Source organism: Aulonocara stuartgranti, assembly GCF_965226115.1.
Source record: "Aulonocara stuartgranti genome assembly, chromosome: 22".
NCBI lineage: Eukaryota > Metazoa > Chordata > Actinopteri > Cichliformes > Cichlidae > Aulonocara > Aulonocara stuartgranti.
The window spans coordinates 32,133,226-32,146,465 of record NC_138957.1 but is presented as its reverse complement, the minus strand read 5'-3'; positions in this window follow the sequence as shown (position 1 = coordinate 32,146,465).

The following is a 13,240-nucleotide window of genomic DNA, read 5'->3' as shown; positions in this document are numbered from 1 at the left end:
AAGTCAGCAGAGAGGAACTCCACAGCCAGCAACAAATGAGAACAGGAAAGTCACTCTGAAAACATGTGTTTAGTTTTGGTCATAGAAGCATTAAACACCACTAATGAAACAAACACTTGAATTTATCATGCAGAATTCAAAGTTAAATGAATTGAATACAGATCCCAATGGATATTTAAAGGCACTGGTATCACCATATAAGGTATAACAATGTATTTTATTTTTTAAAATAACTGAATATTAATGACTTTCTGCAACTTTCACACTTTGCACATCCATCCAGCAGATGGATTGGAATGATTGGCAAACTGGTTTTAGGACTTTAGCCATAGGTTAGAGACATCACTGCTGCTGTTTTTAACCTACTCTACTCATTATAAATGATTTATTCCTTAATCAATGAATGTGTCCCTGTGACTGATGGGCTTTTGAAGACTCGGGACTCGCTTCTATAGGACCAAAGAGCAGGCATGGACTTGTTTCATCCACCTGTACTTCAGTGAAATTTCTCCAAACATTTATTGTAGGAATTATGGAAGTTTAGGCTGTAGGAAAAACAAGAATGAAGAGGTCGTGTAGCATGAACACATCCATCACTAAACTATAAACACATGAAACAAGTTTGTACGTGTGCGTCATTGCATGTCTGTTGGTATGTGTGCCTCAGATGACTTTGAACCTCCTCTTTCTTATTCTTGGCAGGAAGTGAGCGTCAGCAGCTCTTGGTTGTAAAACTGCTTTTGGTCGCTCTCCCAGAGCGCAGTGGCAGGAGAGAGGACAGAGAATCTCTGTGTCACCTCGCTGTGGCACGGGATGTGAGGAGATCGCCGGGAATGTCAATAATCGCTCAAACCGAGGACGAGCTGCTGCCTGCTCTCAGTGCAACACAACGACCTGAATATCAATATGAGAGAAATTAAAACAAAACATTTCAAAATAAGTTGATAAATCCTGTAAAGGTGAGTCACGTGCCCCAGATTTATTCATACATGACACTAGAGCAGGGGAGGGCAACTCCAGGCCTCGAGGGCCGGTGTCCTGCATGTTTTAGACATCACCCTGGGTCAACACACATGATTAGTTCATTACCAGCCCTCTGGAGAACTTCAAGACATGTTGAGGAGGTAATTTAGCAATTTGACTCAGCTGTGTTTGATCAAGGACACATCTAAAACCTGCAGGACACCAGTACTTGAGGCCTGGAGTTGCTTACCCCTGCACTGGAGGAAGATCCACCAGAGATCTGCATTCATATTTAAGGGTTGATGGCACCATTGCATTCTTTCTTAAACTTCAATGTACTCTCACAGTCAATGTGCTTGCATTCCTTTATTGAATTTGTGATATGACAAATAGTGACTTTTTTCATATTGATAAACATGAAACATTGTGTTACAATCATGTAACCATTGTGCCCATCCATTTATCCAACCAGGGTCATGGTTGGACTTGGTTAGACGAGCTGACGCTGGGTAAACGGTGGTGTAAACCCTGGACAGGTCACCAGTTTGTCACTGGATTAACAGAGACCTGCAGCAAGTTTAGGAAAACAGAAAACCTAAAATGGATGTGAAAGCACACAAGAACGTGCCATCTCTCCACCGACCAGCACATTCACACCAATATCTGCTGTCCTTCCCTAACTGAACACTGTGTATTTATGTTGCTCCACTCACTGTGGAGCTTTTTAACACATTAAGGTTGATTCTGAGACTGTGGCTGAGTCTGTCTGCACATATTTACTCCCCTGGGCATGCAACTATAAATGGAGCAAAACCATATGGTGACTACACAGTATACCTCTTTCCTCGCCTCATATACAGATCACACCTTTATAATTTAAATAGCAAAATTTAACCATCAGACATGTCAGTGTCATTGTAAGCTGTGTGGCAGGCTGGGTTAGGACCCAAACGCAGCACTCGGAGACAGAAAGCTTAGCTAAAGGCAGCAGCTTTATTGCTGGAAAATAAAAACTAAAACTAAGTAAATGACTGATGATAGAAACAAACAAAAGATGAACGAGAACTAAAAATCTTGCACTTGACTACTAACAACTAGATGAGACTTGACATTACATGATGTAGTTTGAGAACATGAAGCTTACCAGGAACGCACAGCAAAAATGGAGAACATAACAACAAACAGAGGATGGGGAACAGATGGGAACACAACTGGGACAAATCTGACACAACGAGACAAAGGGGAAGCAAAAGCACACTGGACAAGGACTATCAAAATGAAACAAGAAGCATGACAAATAGGTAGACGCAGACAACACACGTGAGCTTGAAACTGTGACTGGGGGAATGAAACAGAGACAAGACTCACAACAAACAAGAAAACACTGGACAGTGAAGTAGAAGATAATCACCAAGAGCAAGAAAGTAACACAAGCACAAAAACCGAACCTGATACAAAACCAAGAAATATTACCCAAACTCAAAAACACACAAACCCTGAGTCACCAGGACTGTGACAGTCACTGCCCCAGCTTCCACCTGTGGTCTGCTGCAGGATATTTACTCATCACTCCTGAATTTTTAAAGCAAACATTTAAGGAGAATGATGAACTCAGACCATACATGCCAAAATATCCAAAAATTAAATTCTGTGTTTTTAATGAGCTTTTAAACACAACTATGTATTATGTGAGAGAGAAAAACTTCACACCTGAAATTACACATTTATGACAGAATTTACTATTTTATACTGTATACTAGGTATCATGCATGCTGTCATTGTGATCCAGTATATGATGTCTTTCCTGTGGTGCACAGGAAGTGGTTCTTCTAATGGTTTGGTTGAAATAAGTCAATGGAGTAGAAGCCGCAAGACAAGAGAAGTACATGTTCCTACCAAAGGATCTGCTCTCACTTTTAAGTAAAGAACTCACATCTCAGAAACTTTCCAATACTTAATAATGTATAAACATCACTATCAGAATCAGGCCTTTGTCGGTGAAGGCATTGTATGGATTTAAATTGTGAAAATGTGTTTTCTCCATTTTGAAAATTGATTGAGTTGTCAAAATCGCCGTCTGTTCGTTTTATCTGCTGTGGACCTCGAGGCTCAGCGTTCTCCCATCAGGACATTTTTGTAGCTACAACACAATGTTCAAAAGCTTTTGTCTCTCATCCTATTGCTGTGATCTGCGTCTCAGGGCTTGTGGACAAAAGGTGTCAAACGGAGCAGTGGACTTGGCCTGCCACGTCCTCCCGAGCCTGCTCCTAATCCTATTAATGTGGGCTGCAGAGGAGTATGGATCCCGCACTCCTTTCATCCCGGCAACTATTAAAGTCTAAAGGGGCCCTATGTGTTTATTCTATGTATTTGTGTGTCTGTGTGTGTGTTCTTGTGTGTGTAATTGCATTGTAAGCGTCTTCTTATCCACGTTGTCATAATGTGTTATCCACTGATGCGGCTCGAGGTTGGCCGTCGATTTCGTTCGCTACGGGGCAGATGGACATTTCAATCTCTCGCTCTTTGCTGCTGCCATAGTTGAAAGCTTATGAGAGTCCAGTTCATGTAGTCCAATTTGACCTCACGTAGGCCCATCTATTTAAAACACTTCACAATGACCTATAAAAATTACAGATACATCCTGAAAATACCATGTTTCATGAATTTACAAACTGGGAATTCTAAGGAAAAAAAGAAAAAGAAAGAGCAATTCCAACTTGGACCTCAGGTTTTCTACAGTCTGCTTCAATAATTTTGAGCTAAGAGTGTCACACACACCTTCACATGACATGTAGAATATGTGTAATCTAAACTAAACTGTTTTTACATCTTCATGTGGAGCAGTAAAGATACTGCTCCTGTGTTAATCATGTTAGCAACACGAACGCCAGGAATAGCAGTGCATTTTATTGAAAAATTGGAGTTTTTAATGACTTGTGTGACCCATCGAGTGAACCAGACTGGAGCCTTTGGTGGGCCAGTTCTGACCTGTATGTTCACATCTTTCAGTCTGGCAGGTATGTGAGTGGGTATATTTTGCAAGAACAGCTGATTAGTTAGCTAGTTAGCTAGTACAATGTTTTATTTGTAGAAGCTAAACAATAAACGAGTTCATAAAAGTAACATAAGATCACAGACAGCTCACACTGGGTTGAAGGCCAGGGGAGTAACAGTGTGTTTTTAAAAGAGCTGCAACTGCAAAAGCATCTCAACACATGCAAACCTTTTTGCTTCGTGTCTGCACTAAAACCAGTCTAATGCCTTATTTGTCCCTGGTTATGAACATGATTCAGTTTTAATAACAGTATTAGTGTATCCATCTTGGTGTAGCTCTCATTTCATCATTACCAGCTTTATTATCAGACACCTTTTGTTGTGATACAGTCTCACTTTTACAAGATAAATAGTAATAAATACTATGATAAAGGCCTCAGTCTCACAAGGGTGTTTTTAGGTGTTACTTAAAATGTGTTAACTGTGACTTTAATCTATGAAATCAAACATTGAACTTTGATATTTTTCACACTCCAGCCTTTCATTTTAAAATCTTTTTAATGAGAAAATGGGGAAAAATATATTGTTTAAGGTATTTTCACACGTGAACGTCAGACATCATCAAAGTATTGTCCTTTCTGTCATGCAGGCAGCAGGAGAGGCTCCAGCTGAAAAGTTTTCTGACTGTTGAAGTACGGCATTTGGTGCAGGTGAGGGAGCTGCCTGGACAGAGTGAGCTGCCAAGTTAGAAACAACTTCATGACATTTTACTGAGTCGGATATTTGGATACCTGCCTGTTACAGAAAGAAAATCATGGGGTGAAGTTAAAGGTGAACTGTGTGCAGTGTCTATGAACAACTGAAGGTCAAATTATCTTCAGCACTTTCATTTTACATTTTAAATTTTGAGTTTTCCACCAACACAAGCTCATATTTGAACATTACCAAAGGAAATACAAAAACTTCTGACTGAGCAGATTTTATTAGAAACACATGACATTTGCTAACAAACCAAATTCTCTGGTCTCAGGTTGTGCTTTTCATGTATGCCTTCCTTCAGTATTATTCTCTCACACACATATTTACTTTCTCACAGTTGATGCCAGTAAAATGAGGCTCCAACTGTGCAAACAGTCTTTAACAGATAGTCCTTCACTGCAAAGAAGCCTCCTCATTCGATTTTGATAAGCTTTAATCCATTTTTTTAACTTTTAAAGGTGCTGCTGGTCGCTCGCTGCAGTACATGGGCAGCAATTTGTGCATGAAAGAAAAGTTCTAGGTAATGATATGAGATGGGAAAAACATGTAGAAAATGGTTTTCCCATGCTGAGTGAAAGTTTGATTCATTACCTCCCTTCAGTTTGTTTCATTGTCTGCGAGCAGTTTTGAGGCCTAAAACGAAAGGAATGAAATGTTGTCCAAAGGGCCTTTTGTCTTTTTTGAGGTATCACTTATCCGGGTAAAGTGCAGACTGCGGCCACACAGACAGACACGCACTCACATGCAGCCGGCCACATCCTCTCAATAGTCGCATTTGCGTGTACATTGACCAGAGTCAATTGCCTGTCAAATGCAATGTGCGATTAGACACCAGTAAGGCCGAATGCAGCGCTGCCTCCCAGAGCCTGGACGCTGTGGGAGCCCTGCTCTGTGAACCCCACAGCCCCTCTCACTCCCTTCATCCACAGCGACCCCCCACCCCTCCGCCTCCACCTTTTTATCTCACCACCCCAGTTCAATGTTAATGTCCACTGGTGTCCACTCTTCGGATGTCTCCTTCTAGAGTGAAAAAAAATGAGAGAAGAAAGGATGAAAAAGAAAACGAAAATCAAACCTTCGCTCCTTCTTTTCTCACCCTGGCCTCCTCTTGTGTGCTGTCCAGCTGGCTGTGACCCTTGACCTCCTGACCCTTACTCCTGACCCCTGGACTCGTTCCCACGCCACGCCTTTTTGTGTCCACCTCGCCATGGCAACACCTTGGTCACCACTGCTGCCACGGTAACAGATGGACAGGGGCCTGGAAATAACTTCATTCAGCCCCGCCCGGAGGGGTGAGTACCATGGACAATCTGCCCGCACCCCCTTCCTCCCCTCCCTCCCATGTCTGAAACACATACACATCCTCAGACACACTCACTCACACACACACACACACTCACTCTCTCTCGCACACACACACACACACACACACACACAGCGCGCCCCAACCCAACTCTGCCACCCTCTGTGCCACATTCTAACACCCCAATCCCTTTGGATCCATTCCCTCAGCAGGGGCCTCTGGGTATCAGGGCCTGATAGAGTCATTAACACAGAGATCCCAGATTCACCCTGGCATGCACACAGGACATACATGAGAATAAGAATAAGTTTCCGCTGTTGGCACAGAAAAGCGTGTAAAAAGACATCCTAAAGTCACCCACATATCCGATTTTACACCGGCGGTATTTATGGTTTTGGGGCGTAGGAGCGCAAACTTCTTTGCCGTGCTGTAATTATCTCTGCTTCTTTTATTAGCCCCATTGTTTTCTCACATCCTTCGATGAGAAAAGGGGCTCGGGGAGAGTTGTAAAGACACAGAGCTGAGCAGCGGGGGATCTGTTTGCCAACCCAGAGACAAGCGACAAACTGAAAAGAATCGCTGAAGAGCTCAATAAGGTGCACCGGGAAAATGAACTGCAACAGTTTCTGTGCTAATCAGTAACTAACCTCTAAACAAGGTTGCATGTGTTGTGACTTCTTTTATTTTGGGGAGGAACATCTCTTGGAGAGTGACACTGAATAGATGTAAGAGGAACAGTGTAATTACTCGTGCTGAATGGGGCCTGCACTGTGCTGGAGAACAGAGAGTTTATGCTGCTGAAACACTCTTTGTAAAGGGAGCTCTGATCCCAGCAAAGACACAAATAAACAAACAAAACGGAGACTACTGACACCGAGGTCTCCAATCTCATGGTTATCAAAATGGTATTCATCTGTGGCAATGGTGGCTTTGCAAAAAAAAAAAAAAAAAAACATTTAAGTGAGGTCAAACTTTAATTTCCCTTTAAAAAAAAAGAGCATTATATCATGTTAGGTTCATTTTTAATGTTTTTTGGTGGAAATTTAGCTTCAAACTTTTCAAATGAGTGTAGTTTGTTTTGTTTTTTTTGTGGTTAGACAAACTAGGCTGAGTGGAGAGCAGGTGAGGGGGGGGGGGGGGGGGGGGGGCATCACAGGCAACCAGCAAAGCACTGACCATTGAGGCGAAATCAAGCAAAGCCACTTATTCAGTTTTTGGGATTTCGTATCCCCCTTACATCCCTGCATAGATCTGCATCCCACTGTCCCTCTACTCTCACACCCCCAACTCTCCCTCCCCTCCTGTGTCCAGCACCCCCTCATTCTACCCAGTCCCCCCAGACCCTTCATTTCTCTCCCCTCCCCTCCTCTCTGCCTCTCACCCATTTCATTGTACCAAAGGAGATTTTCTCCATTGAGGCCCAGTCTCTTAGGTAACCCCAGCGCTGCATGAAATGAGGAGAGGGAGAGAGCGAGAGACAGAGAATGAGAGAAACAGAAAGAGAGAGAGAGAGGGCGGGGAAATTGAGAAAGACAGGGGCGAAGGAAATGTAAAGGCGGAGGGAGGGCCGGACAGAAAGGGTTGAAGAAGGAGAGGAAGAAGGACGCCGGATCAGAGGAGGCAGAGGCAGAGAGAGTGAAAGATGGAGAAGTGGAACAAGTGCGGTCAGACGTCGACAGCGACGCCGCTGAAATTCGGCCCAGAGCCGAGGGAGGAAGACTGACTGGCGGAGATGTCCATCGCACATGTAAGGATGAACGCTCTGTGGCTGTGAGGGACTTCATCATATGCTTTTTGCTGTAATTGGTCGTCCAGATTTTAGGCCACGAAGGGTTCAAACACTGGGTGCTACTGCACTGTTGTCTTCTTGATTTTGTGTGCGTTTTGTTGTTGAGTTTTTGTATTTTTCCTTCTTTGTTTATTTGGGTTTTTTGCTGTTTCGTTCTCTTTTTTTTTCTTCCAGCAGATTTAAACTGTTTTAAATTTACACCTGTAAGTAGCCTGTGTGCTAACAGGAGCTGAAGAGCAAAGTTTGGGCCTTCAGGCCTGTTTTAATACCAGCACTTCATGGAGATTTGAAGCACAGTATTTTATTTAAAAGTGTAGGACAAATATTTTAAATGTAGGTATTAGTCAAGGAAGATAAACTTTATTGCAAAGTCAGTTTCATGGAAAAAGTTTCAGCCGTTCAGTCTGATGTTAATTCGTGACACAAATCATTTACTTTACAAACAAGACCAACGTCAAATGTTTTTAAGTTAAATATTGCAATATAAAACTCTCTTCCTCTTTATTTCAGCAGTTTAGACCATAATTAACACCTTTTTTTCACTTTTTTATAATTTTACTACATTTGTTGGATTTTCTGGTTTTGTGGTTTAACCACAAACTTTATCCTGAACAGAGACTTCAACTGTAAGGAGAGGACCTTCTGAAACGCTGCCATCCTTTGTGGCCATGCTACTCTGCACCTCAATGGTGGGCACACAGCACATGGGGTTCCCATGAATAGACCAGGCCTCACCAAAGACCACATCATTTGGATAAAGATGGGGTCCCACAGAAAGAGAAAACGCCTCACGGAGCGAATCAGATAAAGAGAAAATGTTGCGTACGGCAAATCAGATTAGAGCGGGTCAGAGCTTTAGTTTTTCGTTTGCAGGCCCTCCCACGTCCACCCGCCTGCATCGAACTCTGTGAAATTTACTACTGCTTCTGCTCATGTGTCTGATAATAATGTGCTCCACTGCTGTGCTGAGTTATCATCTCAGGCTTTTGTCTTCTTTGATCCGTGTGACCGTTGGGGGATTCACTTCTTCTTTTGTACAAGGTCACATCGCTGGCTCCCTTTGGACGGGCCTGCCCCCGGGTGGTGACCCCTTCGTTCATCATGGTGTCACCGGCACAGAGGACAAGCATGAGTTAAAGCTTTCTGTTTCTTTTCTCTTCTTTTTTTTTCTCTTCGCCTTCCCGCTCATTCCTGTGTGATGGGCTCACAATCCTTTTAGTTTTTTTTGTTCATCCTCCATTATGAAAGTAAAGCTCAACAAGTGGAGAAAAGATTTTTTGGGTGGACCAACACCAATCAGTCTCTGGCCTTAGTGGACTGAAGCCTACTTTAAGTAGGCTATGCACCCGAGTGTCCAAGTGTGCACACTTACGGATGACCAAGAAAAGGATGGAGGTCCGGAGCTGATTGTCCAAACGCAATTCTTGCATGTGCTTTTGTGAAACCAGGAGTTGTGGATGGACATCACGCCCCTGACCTCTGAAAATCAGCGAGGGAGAAACCACCTTTGATGGGCTCTAACCCGGCGGCTTTGCGGGTGGACGAGTGAAAGACACTGAAAGACAAACAGAGAAAGGAGCAGAGTGTGTGTTTATGTAAATGTAAAGCCCGTAAGAACCTCTCTTGACATTTTTTGGAGGTCAGCTTAACTTTTTCCCCCCCACGGGAGCATTATTTAGAAAACTGCTCAAAGGTTTCACTTGTGACAAATGACAAGCTCTTAAATTGTAAATATTTCAGTCAATCTAGGTGTGCAGTGAAGAGAAGCTGGTGAATAATTAATATCATCACTGATTTGAAAAGCACTGGCACCAAACAGAGGCAGCAGGTGGAAAGCAGCCAAAGGAATAGTAAAGAGAAAGAACTTCATCTTGAATTAATCTGGCCATTTACAAAACGCAAATAATGTGCACAATTGCTAAATAATGCAAACTTTCTCGGAGATGTGATTAAATCAATGCCAGTTGGCTGCCGGTGACATTTGGTTTCACTAATATGTATTTTTCTCTCCGCACAGGTGCAAAGTCTAAATGCTTGGAGATGCCTGGCAGTGCAGATCAGGAGGGTCCCATTTTGGAAAGGAGGTAAGAGTCTGTCTGTGGAGCAGAAAAGACTGAATAGCTCTCACCGCGTTAAGTACAGTTGAATGTGTCCGGTTCGCACTTCAGCACCAGAGTCTAGAGAGGGTCCTGCTAAATTTGCACTGGAAGGGGTGAGAGTGACAGAAAAGTAGAATGAATGAGGGGAGGGAGTTTGTGTGTGTTACTCTGTGTGCGCATGTGTGTGTGTGTGTGTGTGTGTGTGTGTGTGTGTGTGTGTGTGTGTGTGTGTGTGTGTGTGTGTGTGTGTGTGTAGTCTCCTCCTCTGTGTTTGCCCCTGTGAGTTTGCTTCTGTGTGTTTCCCTCTGTTTGACAAAGTTCGAGGGGCCAGGCTTGGAGAAAGAAGAGGGAAAATGAGTGAAAGTAAAGGATTTGAATGAGGTGGAGGGAGAGAGGGAGCAAGCTGGGGAGTGGGATGAAAAAAGAAGGCAGGGATCTGACGGAGAGAGGGAGGGAGAGAAGGACAAGAGGACAGTTTTTGGAGGGAAAAGAAGAGCAAGCACCTTGAAATCTCTGTGGCGAGTTTGCTCGCTGCTTCACAGCACGAGTGGCGTAAATTGGTAAGATTTATAGATTGAAGCTGCAGGAAGCGACAACTCGGTCTGGAAATATGTATGGAGAAAGAGAAAGAGAGAGGGAGAGGCTGAGCGGGAGAGAGAGAGGGCGGGAGGGAGATCAAGAGCGAGGCTGCATTAATATGCTAATGGCCTGAGTGAATACACAACAGGCCCACTGACCAGGCTAATCACTGGTGGACACACACTGAGGCTAATCCCTCATGAAGCACTTACACACATGTGGTCACACGCATGCAGTTGCTCATGCAGATGTACTGTACAGTGCAGGTTAAAATACTGGGACAGTTCGTTTGCAGTGCTTTGTGTTGTGGCACAGGTTTGAAAGACTGAGCGTGAGATCAAAGTTCAGGCTTTTATGAGTAATTTCAGGATCTTTTCTACCAGGTTGAATGCTCAGTGACAAAACACGAAATTCTGACTGCATTTAAACTGGAAATGGATTTCTTTTATTGCAGACTGAATGCACAGTCCAAACACAAAAACTGATGAATGTGAAGAGGACTGTGGGACGTAGACGAAGCAACTGAGTGCAGATGTTTTCCAGCTGGTGTTGTAAGTAGATTGACGTGATTTAATTTCATACTATCAGTATTAAATTTCAGATTACAGAGATATACTCAAAACATATTGTGTCACTGTGTTAGCAGACAAAAAAGGAAATCTCCTGAACCACTGAAATGCAGCTGTTGCTCTTATGTGTCTCGTCTGTGTTTTATCTTTGATATCACTGCCATGTGTGTAATTGTATTAAGAGCACCAATAATAAAACTACAATTTAAAAATTTGTCTTTGTGTTTCGATGTGTTTCTTCTTCTGGAGTTATGTGGTAAACTCTTGAGTTAAGTCTACATGTTATTGTATCAACCAATTAAGTTATTTTTCCTGTTGAAAACTGACAAATATGTTACAATTTATTTTCACACATAAGTAAGGATAACAGGTTTTGCTGGTTGTTGGTTTTGTCTCATTATTTAAATCACTAAAATTATTTATAATGTTTATGAAGTTAATTTAACTTACAGACAGTAGAAAAGTTCCACAAAGTTTATGAGATAATGTGGCAAAACACATTATTCTCTTAAAAGTATTCAACTGGAAAACAGTATCTGTCAGTGTTGCAATAAAATCTGGAGCATATTTATCACATCATGCTTTTTGTTGTCGTGTCATACCATTTTAGTCCCCTTGAGGGTGACAAAGCACCAACAAACTTAAAGAATTCAGCCACAGCAGATGGAAGGAAGAACCTGCTAAATTGGGAATCATGGGTTTTCCATTAGTTGTTTTTGAAACACAGTTTGTGAACACAGGAGCAGGCTTTTGTATAACACTGCTGTATAACACTGGGTTTGATCTCACTGCTGATTTCTGCATTAATAAAAACGGAAATTGTAAAAATGGAGGCAAAACATTCGGATCACACAGTTTAAGCCAGTTTAAACAGGGACTGATTCTCAGTAAATTTCCATATAAATGTTCAATCCCCACTGACATCAGGTTAAACCGATGACGTGAAAGGTGAATTAAGAGTGTGTACTTTATATCCCTTCATGCTAAACAGACTTTATCAAATTTGCTGACTACTTTTATAATCCTCGTTAGTCATGCATTAAATACTATTCCAGTTTGATGCCTGTTCTCACCCATTGCTATCATTGCATTCTGATTTTATTTACATTAAGTACATAATGTTCCAACTATTTTGCACTAGGGTTTGTAAATTTGTAACATTCACACACATTCTGGCTCTAATATTTCAAAATGTAACGGATTATTTCTTATATTTTATGTCAAAATGTAAGCAATGTCAAAACTGCAGTTCATTGATGGTATAATTAATTAATCTAGGTAAAATGCACAGGCTGGCAGACCACATGAAAGCAAGAAAAGCATGACAGGGAACGTTTTTCACTCATTCTAAACTAATAAATCTGAACTCAGCCAGTTCAGCCAGCTAGTAATGTCGATACATCTCAGACACAAAAACTAAAAGCTGAGTAAGCTAACTAAACTAAGCTGTTACCTTGATAAACATTCCCAAAAGACTAATGTATGACAGATATATAAACATTAATTTTGGCAAAAGCAACAAAAACTGTGACAATTGTGAGTGCCAGCATTTCTTCACTGATGGATTTCTTCCATCAAGAAGAAATCTTGCATTTAACTAGTGTTAATGTATGAATAGAGGCATCTACGCTTGAGTCACCTTAGCACTGTGAAATCATTACAAATTATGTGACTTCTCCTCAGATCTCATTGCTGTTTCTTTTATGTTTATATAAACTGATTGTAGATGCTTCATCAAGTTCTAAATTATTTCCCTTTTACATAAAGCAACAGACTTTTCCAACATCCCTTTTTAAAAGGAAAATGGGAAAAAAGATCATCAATAACAGAAAACAAATCTGCTTGAACATTCTCTGTTGTTGCCAATGCAGCTGTTGAGAATATAAACTATTAATAACTTTCACAGCTGATATATTTACAATGAATAAAAAGTACATTTGTGGTAAACACAGCTGAATTTGCATTGTATTGGGACATGCATAGCTTTTTCTTGATAACACAAAGAAAAATCTTTTCTTTTTTACCTTTGCAGGTGCAAAGCAGCCACTAACATGTTTCTTTTTCAACCATCAGTCTCTTCTGTATGCCTTACATATCTGCACCTCCTGCAATAACAAAAGAATATTTTTGAATAATTAGGTAGTTAAGTGTTTTGAATACTGAATCTGACCACAAAGGCTATAAA